General features: G+C 48.6%; 1 pseudogene; it reads left to right on the top strand.

Moving 5' to 3' along the window:
* The first annotated feature begins 4,464 nt into the window (after positions 1–4,464).
* LOC148647720 (U2 spliceosomal RNA) lies at positions 4,465–4,642 on the top strand (annotated as a pseudogene).
* The last annotated feature ends 4,411 nt before the right edge of the window (positions 4,643–9,053 follow it).

Genomic DNA, 9,053 nt, shown 5'->3' with positions numbered 1-9,053 from the left:
CTATCAAGAGAGGTATAAAAGCTTTGAAAATAGGTGGGATAAAGGGCCTTCTGTTTGGTCAGGGGACAATAACAGCAGAGCCTCTGGCGTGGCCATTCTTTTCAAAGGACGGGCATTCAAATTGAAAAGTATTCAGAGGGTCATAGATGGCACGTTGCTGTGTGTGGATGTTGAATGTGGGACCGTTAACCTGCGTCTAATCAATGTGTATTGTCCTACTGACGTGGGAGGAAGGGTGGAGCTACTCAAGGCACTCCCGCCCCTATTGTTATGTAGCACAGACGTGATAGTGGGAGGGGATTTTAATTGTATCTTAGAGCACACAGGCAGTCTAGCTCTCTGATAAAATTGGATTCCAGCTCACTGGCCCTGCAAAACTGAGTTCAAGACTTGAAACTCTCAGACACATAGATGTATATATCCCACAACAGCAGGATATACATGGTCAGGGAGGAATAGCAGCTCCAGAATTGACTATTGCTTTGTCTCAGAGAGAGTGAAAGTTGTTGGGGTCACTCTTCAGCCTGTCTTCTTTTCAGATCATCAGGCTTTATGGTGTAGAGTGGAACTAGGTGTAGACCTAGAAAAAGCCTTTGACCGCCTAAACTGGCGGTACTTAACATCAGTATTTGAGCACATGAAGTTTGGCCCCATCATGAGAAAGTGGATTAACCTGCTGGACAGGTAGCAACAGCAGAGTAATGGTTAATGGCAATAGATCACACCCCTTTGAAGTCTGTTCAGGGGTGAGGCAGAGCTGCCCATTATCTCCCTTGTTATTCATTTTGGCTATGGAGTGCCTGGAAGTGGGGGAGGAGAGGTAAAGACATCTCTATACATGGATGACGCCACCCTGCTCCTCTCTGACAATGCCTCCATTAGCAGAGCTCTGCAGTGCTGTTATCGGTTCCCTTTGGCTTCCTCTGCAAAAATTAACAAATCTAAGAGAGATTTTTTATCAGAACTGGAGGGAGCTAAAAGAAGGACATGATCTCAGGCTGCAAGAGAAGAGAATTAAGGTCCTGGGGGTGTATTTTGGAGAAGAGATGGGAACAGTAAATTGGCAGAACAAATTGCCAATCTTAAACAAAAAACTGATGCAATGAAAGGACCGAGAGCTCACCATGACGGGGAAGGTGCTGGTCATCAAAGCCGAGCTCTTGCCGTTCTTGAATTTTCTGGCTTCTACCTTCCCAATCCCACACCGTGTTGCGATGGTGCTGAGGAGATTGATGTTTCAATTTCTATGGGGTGGGAAGCAGGAAAGAGAAGGGAAATAATGTACAGGCCGCTACCCTCAGAGGGGAAGTCTGTCCCAGAAATTGCTACGAAGCTGCTGTGCATTTTCCTTGCCTCTGTGCCGAGAGGCTTTGCAACAGCACCTGAAGTGCGTACCTGTACTTATTTTTCCAGGCTCTGGGTAGGTAGGGAGGTGTTCAGAGTGAGGGGTGTCAGACCCAAGCTGGATGTCCCACTCTCTGACACATGCCCTGCAATTTATGGGACAGTTAAAAGTTTTCTAAGATCTCACCCAATTGGCCATATTCCCGTCCGAGATGTCAGCGTCCAAAAACTGGAAGATTTCGTTGCACCCCAGAACAATAGGCAGACCCCTGTGGGCATTTTAACATCAGCCCAAACAAGGAAGGTGTGGAAACACACATCCTCTAAGTTTCTGTGCAACATTCAGAGAGATTTAGCCTGGAGTGTCGTCCACCGGTGCTTACCGGTACGAACTTTCTTGTACTTCTCTCGCCCCAATTTTCCCTGACCGCTGCTTCGTTATATATGGCATCTCTCCTGTCAAACTTCCTCCTGATGTGTTTGACAGGATCTGGGCCGTGGTGAACAGTGGGAAAGACGCCCTGTGGAGAGTGAGTAACATGGGGGTGTTCAAAGGCATCGAGGTCCCTGTCAAGGCAGCAAATAACTTGGCCCTGTTCATCACCCGAGAGAACTATTACCTCAGAGATCTGTGGAGAGAAGGGAGGGAGGAAGCTGAAAATCTGTGGGAAATAGAGGGCATAGGACAGTATGTGATCATATATACTGTTTTAAGTATGTATATTAATGTAAAGCTTTCTAATTTGTGATGCCCTGTATTTTTTTTGTGAAAGGAAAATAAAGTTCTTAAAAATAGAAAAATCGGTTACTCCCATAGGATTTACATCTCCAGAGGGTGAAAGTATTGAGGAAGGTTCAGCTATTGACAGCATTTTGATTCCAGGACTGGATTCCTCATAGTTGCAAATATGGGCTTGAGAAGAGGTAGTGTCCCGGGGATGGATGGCCTCCCTATTGAATTTTATCAAACTTTTTGGGAGCAGCTGGAACCTCTTCTGTTGGATGACTTTAATGAAATTCTTGCCGGGAAAGGGTTAGGTTCCACTATGAAGAGAGGTGTTATTACTTTAATTCATAAGAAGGGCGACCGAAGTAATCTTGGTAATTGGAGACCCATCCTAGGCCGGCGTTTGAGGTATTTTATGAGGGACATGGTGGGTGTGGACCAAACGTGGGGTTGAGGGCCGAAAAATCAGCTGGTATTTACAGTTAATTCGGGATGTAGCGGAGTGGGTGGAGGATAGAGGCATCCCCCTCATGTTGGTTAATCTCGATCAAAATAAATCCTTCGACAGGGTCCACCATGGCTTCCTATGGGAGGCCTTGAGATGGATGGGGTGCGGTAAGGTCTTCATTGGATGGTTACAGGCTCTGTATAAAGATGCCGTGTCCTGTGTTTGCGTGAACGGTATTATAGGGGAAAGCTTTTTAGTTCAGCGCGGTGTGAGGCAGGGTTGTCCCCTGTCTCCCCTGCTATATGTTTTATGTCAAACCCCTGCTGAAGAGGATCAGAAAAGATCGTTTAGTTGAGGGTATCTTACTTCCGGCAAGTGGCGGACAGAGGATAAAAGTCGCCGCCTATGCGGACGACATAACCTTGTTTTTAAGTTCTGATCTTAGTCTGTACAGAATTTTATCATTTTTTCAGGATTTTACGGTGGGGACAGGGGCCTTTTTAAACGTCGATAAATGTACAATCAAATATTTCGGCATATGGAAAGACCGGAAGGATGTGGTTGGCAGCCTTCCAGTTGTGGAAGGGCCGGTCAAGGTGTTAGGAATTTTGTTTCAGACAGACTCTGCAGTGATAAATTGGGAGGTTAAACTTTGGATGGTGCACCAGAAATTAGGCATGTGGAGACCGAGACCTCTCTCCTTTGTAGGGAAGGTATTGGTAGTTAAAGTGGATATCCTACCACTTCTGTTATATTTAGCCGAAGTTTTCCCTATGCCAGTCGCTTTCTAAGGAGGTCATGAGAGCTGTTTTTGTTTTTATTTGGAATGGCAAATATGAATACGTTAAAAGGATTGACATATACAGGGCAGTAGAGGAGAGCTGCAGGGGGGTTCCGGATATCCCCCTGAAGCTGGGCTGTCTTTATTTTCCGTTTATGCACTTTGTTACACACTCCCGCATCTCATCCATGCCAGTTTTTCTTCCTGTTGTGGTTGTCTCATACAATGAGACATTTGGTGAAGTGGACTAATGTCACCCCAAAAGCTGAAAAGCTCCCAGGACATTATAAGCACGCGGTTGCATGGATTAAAAAGCATCACAAGTCCAGGAAAGAGAAGGTCGCTTTAGATCATAAACACATGTATGCAATGATCAGGCAGGTGGATGGGCAGGCAGTGATTGGCGTGTCAGCTGAGGTGTGGGCAAGGATTCAGCCTAAGGGGCTCTACAACAGACAAAGATTTAAATTGGCTGGGAGTGTGTGGCAGATTGGCGGTCAGAGAGACCATGTGTAGGCACGGTCTGTCAAGACAGCCCTTGTGCCCCAGACAGGAGTGCAGGGAGGTTGCGTCTATCAAGCATGCCTTCTGGGAGTGCAGGTTTGCGAGGAGCATGTGGAGTCATTGCGCCCCCTTGTGTTTTTCAGCCACAAAGGATTTTGTCCTCACCTTTGCACTGATCATGAGGGGAATACCACAGGCCCAGAAATGGGGCGCAAATTTCATGCTCTGGGTTGTAATTAGCATTATAAAGTATTATATCTGGTCTTCAAGGGATGACCTGGTCAAACACAATGTAAATGTCACAAGTATGGAAGTGTTTGGGAGAGTCAAAAGTGATATATATGGCAGAATCAAAAGGGATATTGCACCGTGGGGTTTTTCTGCAGCCAGGGAAAAATGGAAAGGGTTGTTTTCGGTGTACGGTTGATTTGAACGGTATGACTTGAACACGTAATTTGTACTATTGTTTTATAAAAAGGGAGGAAAGGGAGGGTTCCTAATTTGAATAAGGGATTATGAAGAATTATGAAGGGATTATGAAGAGGGATTATGGAAATTGCGTGTATTGTCTTAGGAGCGCTGGTCGGATGCCTATTGATGTATGATTGAGGGGTGTTGTTTACGTTGTATTAATGGTGTGTTTAGGATTTAAATTTTGGAATTTTGCATTATTGTAATAAAAGTATCTGTGCTTATCAGTTTAATATCTGATACGTCCCCCATCGGGGGACCACATATTAAACGGATTTTTGGAACAAGGAGCTGGATCAGGAGCTTGCTCCGTCCTCTCCACGCATCGGCCCAGTATTGCAGTGCCTCCGGGAACGGTGCACTACCTTCTTTCAGCGGTGAAAAGACAGACATAGCTAGCAAGCAAGCAAGGTGGACTGGAGCTCCTTCTGCTCCGGTCTCGTCTCCCGTCCATCTGTGTGTCTCTATGTCTCTCTCCCCCTCCCTGTCTCCGTTTCCATTCCCGTTCTCCCTCTGTGCACTTTCCCGCATCTCAACATTCTCGGCAAGCAGGCCGGCCCCCTTTTTGGCTCCCATGCGTTTTCTCTCCAAAAAACGCAGTTTTCTCATCCTTTTTCCAGGGAGGCAGGCATGGCGTGTGTGCGTGTCTGTCCTTGCAAGCGGGCCCCTTTCAACTGCCGGGCGTTTTCCCTCCACGCAGGCGTGTGTGTGCATGCATGTGTCCCCGTCCCTCCCGAGAGAGAGCGTTGCCCCTTGCCTCTGCCCGCAGGTGCTGACGGTCCTCTTTCACTTGCAGCTGGCTCGGCACAGCTGCTGCCAGTGGGAGGGGCCTAAGCTAAGAAGGCTGTCTGGCCGGCACCCCCCGTGGCTGCGGTCGTTGTCGGGCCGTTGACAGAAGATCAAAGAGCAGAGCCCCCGCCCAGGACTGGCAGGCAGGCAAGAGAGAGGGGGAGCAATGTCCGGCGGCAGGCCTCTGGGTGCAGGGAGGCCGGCAGCTGCGCGGGTCCCGGGCTCCAGAGGAGTCGGCCTGCGCCACTGTGCGCCAGCAGAACGCCCGCGCGTCGGTCCGCGCCTTTAGGGGCATCGCTTCTCAGCCTTTTGGCAAAGACCTCTTCGCGAGGCTTTGTCAGGGACGGGAAGAGCGACTGAAGGAGCAGCTGGAGAGAGGAGAGGAGAGGAGAGGTGCGGAGCAGCCAAACCTACCTTGAGGACTGAAGCGCTGACAGCCAGGAGGAGATCCGAGACCTTTTCTGCTTGCGGTGAGTGAGAACTGAGGAAGGGGTGGAGGAGCAGAAGGAGTAAAGAGCGGCAGAGTGTCCGGCCCTGGTCGTCTTTGCGATGCTGAAAAGCAGGGAAAGGGACCAAGTGTGAAATAGACAATCCGTTTTGACTGGAAGTTGGAGAGAGAGACGCTGAGACGGGAAGAATTCGTGGAAAAAGTGTTGATGAAAATCTTACAGGTAGGAACCCACGATGTTAAGTGCGTACAGTAGAACCAACTGGAGAGATATTTTGACGTTTCGTTACGGGATGAAGCAACATACAAAAAAGTTTCGGAGGTGTGTGCGGCAGAGTCAGAGAGCTGATGGCTGAGAGACTTCAATTGTGTTGGATTGGCTGCAGATAACACCAGGTCCATATGTATGACCCGTATGTGGAAGAGGATGATGTTACGGCTTTTCTAGAGGTACACACCAAATCTGCAGGGAGATCAAGGAAAATTGATGATAAGTTTGGATACTGGACTGGGAAATGGCAGTACACGGTGACTTTGAAAGCCAACACGAATTATGAGGGAGGGTATTCACCCCCCCCAGCTCTGTTCCCCTTGGGCTCGAGCCAGGGATACCTATACTACCGTGACCAACCCCCTTTTTGTTGCCATTGTTATGAAATCGGGCATCTAGAGAAGGACTGTAAGGTAACAGAATGCACAAGATGCCACGAAAGAGGGCAAATGAAAAAAAAGTGCTGTCTTAGACTATGCTCTTTGTGTGGGGCTGAAGACCACGGATATAAGCAGTGTCTATGGAAAGATCTGACTTATGCTGCAAGGGCTCCTGGAGGATGCTGTCGAGGTAGAGGACGAGGAGGTTGAAGAGGAACCTGTATGGAGTGGGGAATGCGTACAGTCCAAGGAGAGGAGGTAGAGACGCGGGAAGAACTTACCTGTAGAGGAACCATGCCAGGGAGAGCAAGAAGACTCGGAGGACACAGAGGGGACCTTACCACCAGGGCAGCCGGTGCAGGCAACTGGGCCCTATAACCAGTTCTCCGTGATGGCTGGTCTGGGAGAGGACAACAGCCCATGTGCTTTGTGCCTACCTGACACGCTGGGCCTGGTAGAAGAAATGGAGATGGAGGTAGGAAAAGTCGATGAGAGTGGGTATTTGGTATCGGCGCGGGAGGACAGCTTACAGAGCATCTTGGGGTCGATCAGCCCCTTGACGGGGCCTTCGGAGGATGGAATGGACAGTGAGAGCTCCAACGATCCATCATAACTCTCACTGTTGCAACCATCAACGTAAGAGGACTGAAAAACAGGGAAAAAAGAATAGCTGTCTTCAAAGAGATAAAGGCGTGGCGTTAAGACATCTGTGTGTTGCAGGAAGTACACCTAGCCTGACACAAGGACTCTGAACAATTTCGGAAGAAGTGGAACAGCGGAAGATCTTGGTGGAGCGCAGTAGGAGTCCACTCCACCGGAATAGGTATACTCAGTGGCACCAGAGAATTTACGCCTCAGGACGCCAGACCGATAGTCCCGGGAAGATTACTGGTAGTAGATGGGTGGTGGAGGGATACGCCATTGAGACTAATTGGAGTGTATGCCCCTGCAGACAGGAGGATGCAAAGGGATTTCTTGGAAGACCTGGAACCTGCACTTTTTACAAATAGGGGCGTGGTGTTAGCTGGAGATTTTAACATTGACTTGACAGACACACAAGGTGGAGGGGCTAGTGCACTAGGGGAGATTACAAACGGGTTCAAACTTAAAGATAGTTTCAAAGGCTTAAATCACTATACTTTGGATAACAACCGCGGAATACGGAGGCGTTTGGATTACGTCTTCCATAATCTATGCCTGGAGATAAGGGACAGAGCAATAGTGCCCTTATGTTTTTCAGATCACGCTCTGTTGTTTGTGACCTTTAAAAGCTGGGAAAGCTGGCATCCAGGCAAGGCACTGGAGGCTGAACCGGGTGGTACTAGAGGATAAAGAATATCACGCCAGTATTATTCGTTTGCTTGGACACCTCGCTGGAAAGCAGGGAAGATTTGCGACAGCAACGGAGTGGTGGGAGACCTGTAAGCAAACAGTTGCCAAGATCACAAAGGACTACTGTACAGCACGACAACAGAGTGCGAGGGAAGAACAGACCAGCCTCCAAAAGGGAGCTAGAGAGGCTTTATGCAGAAGCTAAATCAGGGGTGTGGGTTTAATTTGGAAGCTGTCACCAGGGTGAAAGCCTTGCTCCAGGCCAAATGGCTATGGAGAGCCAAGGAATACCTGTTTTGGCTAAGGGGCACCCAGATGGAAGGAGAAGAACAGTGCTCATCCCAGTTTTTTAACTCAGAACACATCAAGAGGAAATTAGTATGGAGAAGCTGGTGAGTGAAAACGGGGATGTGGCAGAAAATACTGCTGAAATGCTGGAGTGTGCCATGAATTATGGAGTTCTTTTTGCAGAGAAACAGGTGGATGGGGAAGTGCAGAGCAGGCTGATGGCAAGAGTGCAAAACAAGATTCAAGAAGACACTGGTTTGACTTCCCCTATAACATCTGGGGAAATAAGGGAGGCCATGAGAGGCCTGCATAAAGGTACTGCCCCCAGTGTGGACGGACTGCCCATTGAGTTCTATGATGTTTTCTGGGAACAGCTGGAACCCTTTCTACTACAGGTCTTTACTGAAAATTCTAGAGATCGGAGAGATGGGGCCTTCTATGAAGACCGGGATCTTGGCTTTGATATACAAGAAGAAAGGTGAAAAGCCTGTGCTGGACAACTGGAGGCCCATTCAGTTGTTATGCACAGACTATAAGATCCTCGCAAGGGTCTTGGGGAGAAGGCTGAGAGACATCATGCCATACTTGGTAAGTGAAGACCAGACCTGTGCAGTGGCCAGAAGGAAGATCTCTTGGAATCTACAGCTTGTGAGAGATGTGGTGGAGTGGGTGGACGACAGAAAGCTCCCATTGATGCTAGTTAATCTTGACCAAAACAAGGCGTTTGATAGAGTCCACCATGCAGTCTTATGGGAGATACTAGCAAAGATGGGAATGAGCACGAAGTTAATCGAATGGATAAGAACACTGTACAGGTCGGTGGAAACAAGAGTGCGCATTAATGGTGCGGTAGGAATCCTCGTCTCTTGTGGAGTATGACAAGGGTGCCTCCTGTCCCCTCTGCTCTATATTTTGTACCTATAGCCCTTCCTGGACTGGATCCGGGAAGATCAGGGAGTGAGAGGCGTTACGTTGCCAGGAAGTAAGGGAAGACAGGTGAAGGCCATTGCGCACGCAGACGACATCACCCTGTTCTTGAGTTCAGAAGAGAGTTTGCGCCGGGTACTCAGGATAGCTCAGGAATTTTAAGCCGGCACCGGGGCAAGATTGAACAAAGTAAGAGCACGATTAAGTACTGGGGTACCTGGAGTGACAGAAAGGATGAGATCGGAGGGCTATCAGTGGTGCAGTCCCCACGGTGTGTCCTGTTCCACACCGAGGGTGCTGCCCGGCTAAACTGGGAAGAGAAAATAAAAAAGGTGAGTACAAA

This window comes from Lepisosteus platostomus, chromosome 15 (genome assembly GCF_059453375.1).
Source record: "Lepisosteus platostomus isolate fLepPlt1 chromosome 15, fLepPlt1.hap1, whole genome shotgun sequence".
Taxonomy (NCBI): Eukaryota; Metazoa; Chordata; class Actinopteri; order Semionotiformes; family Lepisosteidae; genus Lepisosteus; species Lepisosteus platostomus.
This window is presented reverse-complemented; position numbering and strand designations above follow the sequence as displayed.